Source organism: Mustela lutreola, chromosome 8 (assembly GCF_030435805.1).
Source record: "Mustela lutreola isolate mMusLut2 chromosome 8, mMusLut2.pri, whole genome shotgun sequence".
NCBI classification, from domain to species: domain Eukaryota; kingdom Metazoa; phylum Chordata; class Mammalia; order Carnivora; family Mustelidae; genus Mustela; species Mustela lutreola.
Window position 1 is genome coordinate 64,221,863 of NC_081297.1, and position 14,092 is coordinate 64,235,954.

General features: G+C 44.0%; 1 protein-coding gene across 5 annotated transcripts in view; it reads right to left on the bottom strand.

Annotated features, from left to right (window-relative positions):
• The window catches only part of ATF1 (activating transcription factor 1), a 90,605-nt gene extending 84,006 nt beyond the window's left edge, over window positions 1-6,599 (bottom strand). For 2 of the 5 annotated variants that reach the window (XM_059185362.1, XM_059185358.1), the window contains exon 1: window positions 6,317-6,599. The gene's annotated coding sequence lies outside the window, so the exon portion shown is untranslated. Of the gene's footprint in view, window positions 1-2,883; window positions 2,999-5,943; window positions 6,171-6,316 lie in introns of those variants that run through there. The other 3 variants (XM_059185361.1, XM_059185359.1, XM_059185360.1) reach the window with 3 other exon arrangements.
• Window positions 6,600-14,092: the final 7,493 nt, after the last annotated feature.

The following is a 14,092-nucleotide window of genomic DNA, read 5'->3' on the forward strand; positions in this document are numbered from 1 at the left end:
TAGGCAGAGAGGCAGGCGGGGGGGGGGGGGTGTAGGGAGGAGGCTGCCTGCTGAGCAGAGCACCTGATGTGGGGCTCCATCCCAGGACCTGAGACCATGACCTGAACCGAAGGCAGAGGTTTAACCCTCTGAGCCACCCAGGAGCCCCTAGGATGGTTAATGTTTTTTTAAAAATTAAAAATAAAATAAGTGCTGGTGAGGATATGGAGAAACTGGGACATTTGTGCACTGCTGTTGGGGATGCAAAAAAGGTGTAGCCACTATGGGAAACACTATGGTAGTTACTAAAAAATTTAAAGATAGAATCACTGTGTGATCCAGAAATCCCTCATCTAGGTATATACCCAAAGGAATTAGAAAGCAAGGTCTTTAAGATATATTTATACACCCATGTGCACAGCAACATTATTTACAATAGTCAAAAGATACAATCAACCCAGTTATGCATAGAGATGAATGAATAAACAATATGGTATATTCAAAGTCTACATTAATATTCCAACCAGGGAACATACGTAATTCTTTTTTTCTTTTTAACCAAACAAGATAATACTGTGATTAATATCTTTGGTACATAAAACTCTTCCAGTTTTTATTAAATTTATTAAATTAAATTTATTAAATAAATTTATTAAATTAAATTTATTAAATAAATTTATTAAATTAAAATTATCTCCACAGAACATTTCCCAAAAGGATTATTACTTGATCAAGGAGTATGATTATCTAAGGTTTTCTGGGGAAACCTGGGTGGCTCAGTCATTAAATGTCTGACTTCGGCTCAGGTCACAACCCCTGGGTCCTGGGATCAAGCCCCACATCGGGCTCCCTGCTCCTCCCTCTCTCCCACTCCCCCTGCATCTGCTCCCTTTCTCGCTGTGTCTCTCTCTGTCAAATAAATAAATTAAATAAATAAAATCTTTTAAACAAACAAATAATAAAAATAAAATTTTCTGAAGGAGTTACAGTCCATCGGAAGTACATGAGAAAGCAATGATAAGTGAAAAATGACATACTGTTTTACATTTCTTTAATTCTCTATTAGTTGTGTGAACTATATGTTCGTATTACTTATTCATCCATTTATCACCAAATCTTAGTGTTTTTCTTATTCGCCTCTTTCTTTTTTTAAAGTATTTTTAAAGGTTTTATTTAGGGGCGCCTGGGTGGCTCAGTCATTAAATACCTGCCTTTGGTTCAGGTCATGGTCCAGAGTCCTGGGATTGAGCCCTACATCAGGCTCCTGCTCAGCAGGGAGCCTGTTTCTCCTCCTGCTTGTGTTCCCTCTCTGACTGTCTGTGTCAAATAAATAAATAAAATCTTAACAACAAAAAAAGGTTTATTTATTAATTTAAAGAAAGTGACAGAGGGGAAGAGGGTGTGCTTGAGCCGGTGGAGGGGCAGAGAGAGAAGGGGTGAGAATCTTTGAGTACAGAACCCAAAGTGGGGCTTGACATGGGTCTCAGGACCCTGAGAGCATGACCTGAGCTAAAATTAAGAGTCAGATGCTCAACAGACAGCCACCCAGGCATCCCAGTCTGTATCTTTTAAAATTTTATTTGCCAGAAAGCGAGCACATGTGCACACACAAGTGGGGTAGCAGGAGAGGGAGAAGCAGGCTCCCCACTGAGCAAGGAGCAGATGTGAGACTCAACCCCAGGACCCTCAAATCATGACCTGAGCAGCAGGCAGACACTTAACCGAGCCACCCAGGCATCCCTAATATTTCTTTCTTTCTTTCTTTCTTTTTTTTAAAGATTTTATTTATTTATTTGACAGACAGAGGTCACAAGTAGGCAGAGAGGCAGGCAGAGAGAGAGGGGGAAGCAGGCTCCCTGCTGAGCAGAGAGCCCAATATGGGGCTCGATCTCAAGAGCCTGAGATCATGACCCGAGCTGAAGGCAGAGGCTCAACCCTCTAGGCCACCCAGGTGCCCCCCTAATATTTCTTAATACAAATTTCATTTCTATCATGTGGATACAAATACCTTAACAATGACTTAACTATGATTATTTTTAAACTTTTAATTTTGCCAAATTCATCTAATGCTTCCTATGTTGTTTCTTCAACTGCTCTGAATCTCATACATAGTCCCTTCTTTAGGAAGAGCCGTGATTTTTCATCTCCACTAATACAAGTATAATATCACAGACTAAACACAGAAATAGCACCAAACCTGCAATTCTGTATTTTCCCCATACTATCTGTATTGAAAATGCCTTTAAAAAAAAAAAAAAAGATTTTGGGGCACCTGGGTGGCTCAGTGGGTTAAAACCTCTGCCTTCAGGTCAGGTCATGATCCCAGGGTCCTGGGATGGAGCCCTTTGTTGGGCTCTCTGCTCAGCAGGGAGCCTGCCGCACCCCCCTCCCCCTTACTTGTGATCTCTGTTTGTGAAATAAATAAATAAAATCTTAAAAAAAAAAAAAAAGATTTTAAGCAATCTCTATACCCAATGTGGGGCTCAAATTTACAACTCCAAAATCCAGAGTCACACGCTCTACTGAGACAGCCAGGCAGCTAAAACGCCTTTTTTTAACACTCCCCATTTCAGAAGACATAAGTTAGAATGTAGAAAAGAAAAAAATATATATAGTGCTAAAGCACTGAAAGAAACTATAAAAGACTTTTCAAAACCTTATTAAATTACTGGAAATGATACTTTTCTATTTCACTGTGACTCACTGATTTCTGCTCCGTAACAGTATTACGAAGAAATCCTAAATCTAATGGAAACTAACACAATCAACACAACAATACACATTTCCTAGTAAAAGCCACTACAGTCAGCAAGTAAGATTTTTGGCTAATTATTACAACCACATTTCCTACAGAAAATAAGCCCATTTTCTATAACTTTTTAAAGAGAAATCAACTAGGGGCACCTGGGTGGCTCAGTGGGCTGGGCCTCTGCCTTCAGCTCAGGTCGTGATCCCAGGGTCCTGGGATCGAGCCCCACATCGGGCTCTCTCTGCTCAGCAGGGAGCCTGCTTCCTCCTCTCTCTCCGCCTGCTTCTCTGCCTACTTGTGATCTCTCTGTCAAATAAATAAATAAAATCTTTAAAAAAAATTAAAAAAAAAATAAAGAGAAATCAACTAATCAGCTTTTTTCCCAAAATGAAGACAGCTTTATAGTTGTATCTCACTGTAAACTATACTATATATTTTTTATGTTGGCGTACAATCTTCATTTGCTCACTCTTTTCAGCTATTACTCTTAAAACTGAGGTTAAGATGAATGATCTGTTAAAAATTGGCTCAACACAGAATATGCTGTCAGTATACAAAAGCATTCTCAATGAAAATAATATAGCTCCCTGCAGCAGATGGAAGCTTAACACTAGACACCAGTAAGTAGGCCAGAATCACAGGGGTTAGTGAAACACAGCTTCAAAAGTGCCATCAACGAGATGGAATTTGGGAGACGGATAAAATGCAGCAGGCTGTGATCTTGCTGACATATAAAGAATGTAAGTAAAAGACATGGTGCTTCTAAGAAAACTTGCAAAGAAAGGAATATTATATCCTAGGCACTAAATGAAGAGCTTTTTTGTATCATTTCCTAGATTCCCTATTTGAGAGATTTATAAGTGAGGCTCAAGGAAATTGCCATTTTCTATGAATCTCACAGTAAGATGTGAATACAAGACCTGAAGGCAGAACTATTTTAACTCAAAATCCATGTTTTTTTCTTCCCCCCATGCTGCCCCTCTTCCTCTAATATTGCCAACTTGTTCATCTGGCAAACTGCTACTCTTCAAGTTTCATCCTAAACATTAAGTTCGCAACTGCTCCAGGTCCTTTCTTCCTTCCTACTTTGTGTCCTCTACGTATTTTTAATGAGGTCACTTAACACTTGGAACTGTGTTTATTAGCATGTCTGGTTCCCCCAGTCTTTTTTGGGGGTGGGGTGTTGTTTCCCCCAGTCTTAAGGTACCTAAGGACAGTGCCTATAGCAGCCCAATAGAGACACTCATCTATGCTGTAAATAAACATCAACAAATACAGTTAGTATTCTCATTTGACGAATGAAGGTCTTAGTTTCCTCACCTACAGAGAATACAGAACTATGATAAGCTTGAGGGCAAGGAATCTCTTGCTTGACACTTCCATACTGAACTCATGATCTTCCCTCAAAATTGTTCGTTTGCCATGCTGAATTTCTTCCAGAACTTCCCATGTGCCTACCTTGCTTTCTCTCACCTTTAGGCTTTCACATATGCCATTCCCTCTGCCAGAAACACTACTCCCCTCCTCTTCGTGTGGCCTATTCCTATGAGTTATTTATTCTTCCAGGCAATCTTTCATGAATCCCTCAGATTAGTCGAGAAGCTCTGGCTGTATCCCCAAAGCACATGTTACCCCCTCTTCACCCAGTATTGTAATGGCCAGTTTTCTGTCTTGCCACCAGAATGCAAGCTTTAGGGAGCCAAAGACCATATCCAGTTCCCAACAGAGCACTAATACCTTGCACATTCATTAATGCTGACTAGATCAATGTGTTTAGTAAGGTTTGTCTAGCTACAGAAAGAAGTAATGGTTAAAGAAATATATTTAGACAATTACTTCAATTCGGCTTTGGAATCAAGACGCCACAAGCACACAAAAATCCTACTTTAGAGAGATAAATTCATTATACTTAAGTAGGATATGTGAGGAAAAAGCATTTTTGGGCGGGACTACCACCTACTGGTGATATAGTAGTACTGTACAGATTTATCACAGACCAAACATAACCTTAAAGGATAACAAAATTAACACATTCAGTGATAGGACAAATGTACTGATTCTATTTGGGACACCGAGGTACATGCATATTACAAAATCTACCGGAAAAACAGCATTTTAATAAAAATGCTTAGATATGCTGGTAACAAAATTCTCAAGATGCATTTTGCAAACAAACACAGCAACACAAACTCTCATCACAAACCATGCCAGTTTGACAAAGATGCTTGCCAAATCTATGCTGAAAAAGCCTCAGAAGGGCACTCTCAATGAGTATCACAAGTATCCCCACTTCTCAAAAATTCGTGTTGCATCACTGCAGTTTGACAAAAAACACCTGAGTTCACTAACAGAAAGAAATCTCAAGGGGATTTTCAGTTTCAGGAAACAAGTGAAGGGTTTGTTTGTTTCACACCCAGCCATTACAGAGGCAGCCTGGACCACAACAGCAAGAGGGGCCTGCCAAGCTCCTTCCCGTAGAACTATACTCAGCATCTCAGCATCAAGTCTCCATAGCTTTGAACTGCGTCGGTGGACATCAGAGCATCAGGGACTTTATCTCGATTTATTTGGTTAGTTAAGATGGGTCCGTATGAAAAGCCCGAGAGATTATTTGGGGGGTCTGAGAACACAGAAAAAAATTTCCCTATAAATTAATGGTAATCTCTTCTTCGCTTTAGGTCATTTCTCTTAAGGTTTCACAAGAATGCCCTTTCCGATGGCTGAGGAAACCAGTACTAGCCCACAGCTCCTCAAAAGCTAATAAAACCACAATTATTCAACACCTACAAAGATTTTTAAAGCAGATTAAAGGGCACGCTCCAACGTACACCTGATACAGGAAACCTGCATGCTGGGAATGACCATGCTTAGTTTCTCGATGTAGGAGAAAATCAGTTTCCTCGCCTTGATCCATGGTCCAGGAGCGTCTATCTTCCCACACGCTCCTTCTCCTTCACCAGCTACACCTTTCCATTACTGTTTCGTGCGTCTGTGGCTTTACTGTCTATCTCCCCACTGGACTGTGAGCTCCCTGCGGGTAAGGACTGTTCTGCCCTCCACCGACAGCCGGCCAGGGCCTCGCACGCCCAGGCGCCCGGTGTGCTCTGCGGGATCCCTGGCGGACATAACCGGTCTCGGGCAGCTGGGCGGAAAACGCGCGGAGGCCAAGGCCACGCCGCCCTCCCCGCCCCGCCCTCTCCGCCCAATTCCGAGACCTTCGACTGAGGGCGCTCGCCGACGGCCGCACAGGGGCCGCTTCAGAGGCGAAAGCCACCCCCGGCGGGAGGTCTCCGGTTTTATTTTGGTTGGTGGAGGCGCAGTTGGGAGGCAGGGGAGACCGACGACTGCGGGAGAACAGCCGGGCCAGGCACGAGAACCGGAAGGGCGCCCGGCGGAGGGACAGCAAGCAGCCCCTCCCCCTTCCGCCGCGCGCCCTCCGCGCCCCTCCCCCACCGCTGCCGCCGCGCGCGACCCCCACCCGGCGCGAGACTTGACTCAGCGTCCCGGATGGCGCCGAGTCCCCACTCCCTCCCTCTGCCCGGGAACACGGGGACACAGGAGCACGTCCCACCCCCGCCCCCTGCTTACCTGTGGCTGCAGCTCGCCGCTCTCCGGGGCGGGAACTTACACTCCCCCCCTCCCAGGTGGATCCGAATTCTCTGCCCACTTCCACCACCCCCTCACACGGCGGGGGACGTCCCTCTGTCTCAGGGGTCAGGCGGAGCGGGGAGAATTAATGTCACTTAATAGCCAGCTGTCCTAAGATACCGTTTCCTCGGCAGTCAGGGCCGCCACTGGCGGCATGATCTACACCAGGCCGGGGGCGGGGGAGGAGAGGGGGGCAAAACTGAGTAAAGTGAGCGTGGGGGGTGAGGTTAAGGCGGTCCGTCCGTGCGGGCCGCCGTCCTACGTCACCACGTTGCTCACGTGATGTGCCGCCATCTTGTGCCGGGTCTCCTGGGATGGAAAAGTATTACTTCGGAGGGGAAGGTTACCTGTAGTCGTTTTTCTCTTCTGGAACTCTGTCCGCTCTCCTCCTACACTTCTGTTTTGGGAGGCCCCACCTGGCTTGGTGGTGTCAGGAGGCCTCTCGGTGTGAGGCTCTTTTCATGAGTTAGTGGCGTCGCTCTCAGCTCAGCTCCTACTTTCTCCGGGTTGGGTGATGAGACCCAGAACCGTCGATCCTGGCCTTGACTCACGCCTCACCTGTCCGGACCTGGTCGAGAGAAGGGACTGACGCATCTTCTCTTGGTTTCCCCAGCCTATTTTTAACCGCATAAAACTGCGTGGAGTTGCATCCTTTCTCCCCCGCCAAAGGATTTTCTCCAAAGACCTATCAGTACAGGCAGGGTGTTTTGAGCGCCACTACGGGTGTCCCGCTGAAACAGATTTACCTCAGCTGTTACAGTGGAGCGTTGTCAAAATGTTACACGCCGTCATTATAATACATTGCAAAAACTTTTTTAAAAAATTAACATTTTGTTTATTTATTTGACAGAGATCACAAGTAGGCAGAGAGAGAGGATGAAGCAGGAACTACAGCCATACTATTTCAGATAACTCAGCTCTGAAATTGCTTGGGGCTCCATGTTAACTATGCTTGAATTGAACATATAGAACTAGTCTGTGGGCCCTGAGAGTAGTGGACAACTATCTTTCTCTAGGTGAATGGACCTAAAGCTCAGGAGGTTTGTGATGAGCCTCGTCCATCTGTGAACAGTGCAGATGAGCTGAGGGAGCAAACAAGTGGCTTTCTAGGCCCTAGTTTTAGACCCTGAGATGCAGCTGCCTGCCACAGCTCATAGGTTCCACAAGCCATCCTCTGTCCTTGAAATGAATAGGACTTTTTAAATTTAAGCTAGCTTACTTTGGTTGCTGTTATTTCTAGAGTCCTACCTACTACACCTGGATACAGGAGAAATAATTTCCTTTTGACTACCTCCCCTTCTCTGTATCCCATCACCTTAGTCCAAGCGGTCATTACTTCTTGCCTTGTATATTGTGGTAGCCTCCTAGTTGGTCCCATTAATAAAACCCTAAAATGAGTAAGTATTGGTTACAGTTGTGTGGTTGGATTGTATAAGCAAACAAATTATTTACCTTCAAGATTATTATTATTATTAGCAAGACAGCTTGGAACTAATATTCAGCTTACTGGAAGGAACCTTCTTTATGATGGTCAGAGCAGCCTGCAGGTGTCCTGTACCTTTGTAACCCCCAGGTAGGGACACTGAGTGGTGCTCTGAGGGCAGGAGAGTCAAATCCTTACACCAAAAACATAAATCTGTTCACATGAGAACAAATCACTGGTCCTTCTAGGATGTGAAGAAGCCCAGTGTTGTCCCCTATCAAGTGGCCACTTCGTCTCCTGCAGAAATAGTGTCATTTGGGAGTTCAGTATTGGTTTGTGTCAATGTTTAATGGAAGATTCAGAGATAGCTGTAGCTAAATATGCCTTGGTAAATGGAAGTCCATGCTTCTGAGCCCTGACATAGTCTCCATTTTTGCTACAGTGGCTACTCCATACACGTGCTCATTGTGTCAATTCTGAGATCCTTGGGGGCTGGCTGACATCAACCAGTCAAGTCGTTTTGTTTATATGGATGTTCAATGTCTCTCCCGTAGTGGATGCTTTATAGTGGGCATTGACATGTGAAGCAAAGATCTTCATACTTTGTTCTCCCTCCTCTGTATCTATCCATATACTTCTACTCCAGACCTTGTTGTATCCAGTCTTCCAGTCTTTTTCAAGACACTGATCAACTGGTTAGGCCATTTGCCACTGCCCACGAGTCCATTTATATACCCACTTTGAGCTACTTCTTGCACAGAATGGGTGATCATTTTAATATTTGCCTGTTGGGGGCACGTGGGTGGCTCAGTTGGTTGGCCATCTGCCTTCGGCTCAGGTCATGACCCTGGAGTCCCAGGGTTAAGTCCTGCATTGGGCTCCCAACTCCATGCTCCTTCTGACCATCTCCTCTCTCATGCTCTCTGTCACTCTCTCTCTTGAATAAAAAGAAATAAAATATTTTTTAAAAATCTGCCTGTTGGGAAGATTTCCCTTGAAACAGAATGGCCATAATTCACTCATGGACCCAAACCATAACTTACCTATATACTAAACTTGGGCTTTTTCCAACTGCTTCAGTAGGACTCTTCTCCCATGCTCCATTACAGCCATAGGTATGAGCTGAGTGAAGAACACTGGTGCAACAGTAGTAGGTAACATGGGTTTCTGGTGGCCCTGCTCATACAGATTGTTTGTGTCCTCTGACGCTGCTTAGGTTTGATCCCAGGTGTAACATTTCCATCTTATGATGGATTGGTGCTGGGTCCATCTGACTTTATGATTTGGTGTGTCTGACACCAGCCAGCCAGTGATGGAAAATTTCAGATGCATGGTCACTTGGTGTCCCCTGGTCAAGTTTTCCATCTCCCTTGTGGCCCAGTGGCACATGAGAAGCTGCTTTTCAAAAGCCATATAATTTCGTGCTACAACTCCCATGTATCTTTTTTTTTTTTTTTAAGATTTATTTATTTATTTATTTATTTGACAGAGAGATCACAAGTAGACAGAGAGGCAGGCAGAGAGAGAGAGAGAGAAGCAGGCTCCCTGCTGAGCAGAGAGCCCGACATGGGACTCGATCCCAGGACCCCGAGATCATGACCCAAGCCGAAGTCAGCGGCTTAACCCACTGAGCCACCCAGGCGCCCTCTTTTTTTTTTTTTTTTTTTTTTTTTTAAGATTTTATTTATTTATCAGAGAGAGAGAGGGGGAGAGAGCGAGCACAGGCAGACAGAATGGCAGGCAGAGGCAGAGGGAGAAGAAGGCTCCCTACTGAGCAAGGAGCCCGATGTGGGACTCGATCCCAGGACGCTGGGATCATGACCTGAGCCGAAGGCAGCTGCTTAACCAACTGAGCCACCCAGGCATCCCAATTCCCATGTATCTTGTTCCGGAATTTTAATAGTTTGCATTGTGATTCTTCCACTGGATCTTGCCATAAACGTCACACTTTTCTTTTTTCCACAACTATCACCTCCACCACCATGGGTCTGCCATATCCTATGTCTCCAAGCCTTACTTAAAGCTGTCATCTGGTATACTGTGCTGAGCAGTATTACCAGGGGTGGAACATGTTGTCTTTACCACTTAAGAGGCCTATTAAGGACTGTTGCCTTCTTAGAGAAAGAGGATGTAAGATGCATTAACTTGTTGTTGTCATTGTCGAAGTAAGCTATGCCTAACATGGGGCTTCAACTTATGACCCAGAGATCAAGAATCGCATGCTCTACTTACTGAGCCAGCCAAGTGCCTCAGTAATTTGCTTTTTATGTCAGGAGCTATGTCAGCCTGCTCCTCTGACTCTTCAGTTTCCCATCCTCTGCACTGCATGCAGCTTACCAAGACCTTCCGTGTACTAGTTCTTGTTCCATCTGTCTCACCAAAGTGATGTCATATAACTCGGGGACAATACTATAAATGTATATTCTTATCCTTTCTATGTGAATGTGAAATAATTCTGATTCTCTTATTTAAAGACTTAAAAATTTGGGGCACCTGGGTGGCTCAGTCATTAAGCATGTCTTCAACTCAGGTCATGATCCCAGAGTCCTGGGGCCCAGTCCCACACTGGGCTCCCTGCTCAGCAGAGTCTGCTTCTCCCTCGGCCCCTTACCCCACTCTCATGCTCTCACTCTCTCTCCCTCAAATAAATAAATAAAATCTTTAAAATAAGTAAAAACTGTCTTAGTTTGACTTTGATATCAAGAGGAGTTGGATGGCTTTTTCTTTTGTATGTGAAACCAGAATTCTCTTCCTTGTGGGTTTGGTAATATCCAGATTTTCTCTTTCTTTCTTTCTTTTTTTTTTTTTTTAAAGATTTTATTTATTTCCCAGAGATAGAGAGTACACACAAGCAGGCAGAGAGGCAGGCAGAGGCAGCGAGAGAAGCAGGCTCCCCGCCAAGCAAGGAGCCCGATGTGGGACTCGATCCCAGGACCCCGGAATCATGACCCGAGCCGAACCAACTGAGCCACCCAGGCGTCCCCAGATTTTCTCTCTTTTTTTTTTTTTTTTTTTTTTTTAAAGATTTTATTTATTGGGGCGCCTGGGTGGCTCAGAGGGTTAAGCCTCTGCCTTCAGCTCAGGTCATGATCTCAGGGTCCTGGGATCGAGTCCCACATCGGGCTCTCTGCTCAGCAGGGAGCCTGCTTCTCTCTCTATCTCTGCCTGCCTCTCCGACTACTTGTGATTTCTCTCTGTCAAATAAATAAATAAAATCTTTAAAAAAAAAAAGATTTTATTTATTTATTTGACAGAGAGAAATCACAAGTAGATGGAGAGGCAGGCAGAGAGAGAGAGAGGGAAGCAGGCTCCCCGCTGAGCAGAGAGCCCGATGCGGGACTCGATCCCAGGACCCTGAGATCATGACCTGAGCCGAAGGCAGCGGCCCAACCCACTGAGCCACCCAGGCGCCCCTAGATTTTCTCTTTCTTGTATGAATTTTCAAATTGCATAGTTTACAGAAAATTATCCATTTCATTTAAAATTCAAGTTTACTGCAAAATGACAATAATCCCCTTAGATTAAAAAAAATACCATGGCTGTAGTTATATCTTTGTGTTTCCTACTAGGTGTGTGTGTCTATACACACAAGAATTTTACTACAGATTTTATTGGTTTAATAAATTAGCCTTTGTTGAACCATTTCTGTTTTCTATTTATTAATTTCTGTTTCCCTTATTTCCTTGCTTCTATTTTCTCAGAGGATTTTTTTCCTTTGCTTAGTTGAATCCAATTTTTTAGTTTTTATTTTGTAATAAATGCATTTAATAAAAATTTCCCTTATATCTGCTTCTTAGGAATTCCCATTATTTGCAGGTTCCATGTTGTATTTTGTCAGCATATTTATTTACAGAAATTATCTCAGAAATGAGTATTCATCTTCATAAATCGAAAACAGAGCTTCAGAGAAGAGAATGAAATCATCAGGTGACCTCTATTAGCTTCCTGCTTTCAGGATCTTGCCTCTACCCAATTTTACTTAAGAAAAAAAAATGCTTCCTCCCCTCAAAGGCTAATCCTTCTACCTGTTCTCTGAATCTCTGCCTCTCCTGCTTCCTCAACAATCTTTTTGGGTCAGTTACCCCTTACTGCTATATTTGGATGTTTTCCCTTTCTTTCTTTCGAAGATGTTTTCCCTTTCTTTCTTTCTTCCCTTTCTTTTCTTTCTTTCTTTTGAAGAAATGCAACTCTTTCTTCGGACACGAATATTTAATTTCTTTCATCTTTTTAAAAAACAGCCTCCCCGGATTCTACACCCCTCATTTAACTACAGTACCACCTCTTTCCCATGTGCAGAAACTTCTGGAAAGAGTAGCTGTTCAGTCTTCAGTCACATTTCCCATCACTCTTCTCTTGAACCAATTTCCTGGCTTCTGCCCTCATAGCTGCAACTGCCACTGCCCTGACCAAAGTCACCAGTGACTACCCCATTACCAGACACAGCAGAGGCTAGCCAATCTGTATACCCAGCTTCACTGTAGACTTTGGCATTGTTGACCACTCCCTCCTTTAAACTCCTATGATTTCTTTGCCCATGTTCTTTCTTGATTTTCCCCCTACCTCTCCAGGCATTCCCTTTCCTTCCTCCACCAGTCTTCATATACTGTTGTTTCCCATAGTTCCAGTATTGATCCTTTTCTCACTCTACAGGATCTTCCTTGGCAATGTCATATCATCCCTACTGAGCTTCATCTGCTTCATGGGCTTCAACTACCAGTTTAAAAAGGATGTCTCCCAAATATCTAGTTCATGGCCAGCAGCTGCCTGTTGCCCTTCTTCACTTGCATGTGCCACAGCACCTCAAATTAACATGACCAAAATGGAACATCTTTTTTCCCCACATTTGTTCCTCTTCTTTTGCTCCCTGCCTTGGTAAATGGCCCCAGGTCTACCTAACTCCCCAAGGAGTTATTTTGGATTCCTCCTTCCTTAGCCTGAATACCCAGCCATTGAAATCTCACTTGTCTCCTCAGTTTGCAGGCATTGCCTTGTCTCCATCCTGTCACTGCCTTGGCTGAAGTGTTCTTGTTCTATCCCTGCATTTTCTGCAAAGGCCTCCCGACCCCCGCCTTGGGTTTTATCATTCTCCCTACCGACACCAATCCACTTCCTATACCACCGGCGTAGTTTCCTAGGTTGCAAATTTGAGTATATCATTCCCTTGCTATAAGGGAATCATTCCCTTCTCTCACTGGCTTTCTCTAACCCTCTGGATAAAAGTTCAAAATTCCTAGCAAGATACACAAGGCCCTTGGCAATCTGTGCTTGCTTCAAGCCTCCACAGACAACTAGCTTTAACTTTTCTCCCTTCAAACCCTCCATCCTAATAACGAATTGTTAGTTTGCAGAAAATGCAACTCTGTCTTTCTGCTTGTTGCTTTATCTGGCTGTCTCATCCTTCAAAACTCAGTTCAGGGGCACCTCAGTGGCTCAGTCAGTTTACGCGTCTGCCTTCAGCTCAGGTCATGATCTCGGGGTGCTAGAATTGAATCCCATGTCGGGCTCCCACCTTAGCAGGGAGCCTGCTTCACCCTCTTCCTCTGCCCCTCCCCCACCTCATGCTCTCTCTCAAATAAATAAAATCTTTAAAAACAAAACTCGGTTCTGATGTTACCTCCTCCAGTATTTCTCATTATTCCCCCTCATCATTGGATTGGGTGCCTGTCCTAGGTGCTGCCACTGTCCACCCCTACTCATAACCCTTAATATACTATACTGTTTTCCTGGATCTCCTTGAAAGCAATGACTTAATTTTCTCTCTCTAGCCTCAGTTCTGTTGCAGTGCCTTGGGCCTAATGCAGACATTCAATAAATGTATGGTGAAAAAAGTGTTCTCGGCTCCCTAAATAGGTTGGACAGCAGTAGTTTAAGGGCCAGTTTTAGCGTCGGAGAACACGCACAACGTGATGGGCTCCCATCAAATTTCTTGAAACCAAGACGTGAAGAGCAAATGACATCACTTTAGTGAAGGCTGAAATCCAGTCCAATCACAGATTAGGAAAAAAAAAATTATGATCCATAGTTTAAACCTACCACATGCCACATGGGCAGGAGGAAAACGAAACTTTAATTGTTCCTGACAAAGTCTTCTTAGTTTTCATCATGACCCTCTTGTGTTCCTTGATTTGTCTTCCTGTCACAGCACTGATTAACTATAACTTTGGATCTCTGTGTTCATTTTCCTTAGACTACTCTGGCTATCTTTGGGTCTTACCATCTGAAGTTAAATTTAAAATTTATCAGTTCCGGGGTACCTAGGTGACTCAGTTATTAAGTGCCTGCCTTTGGCTCAG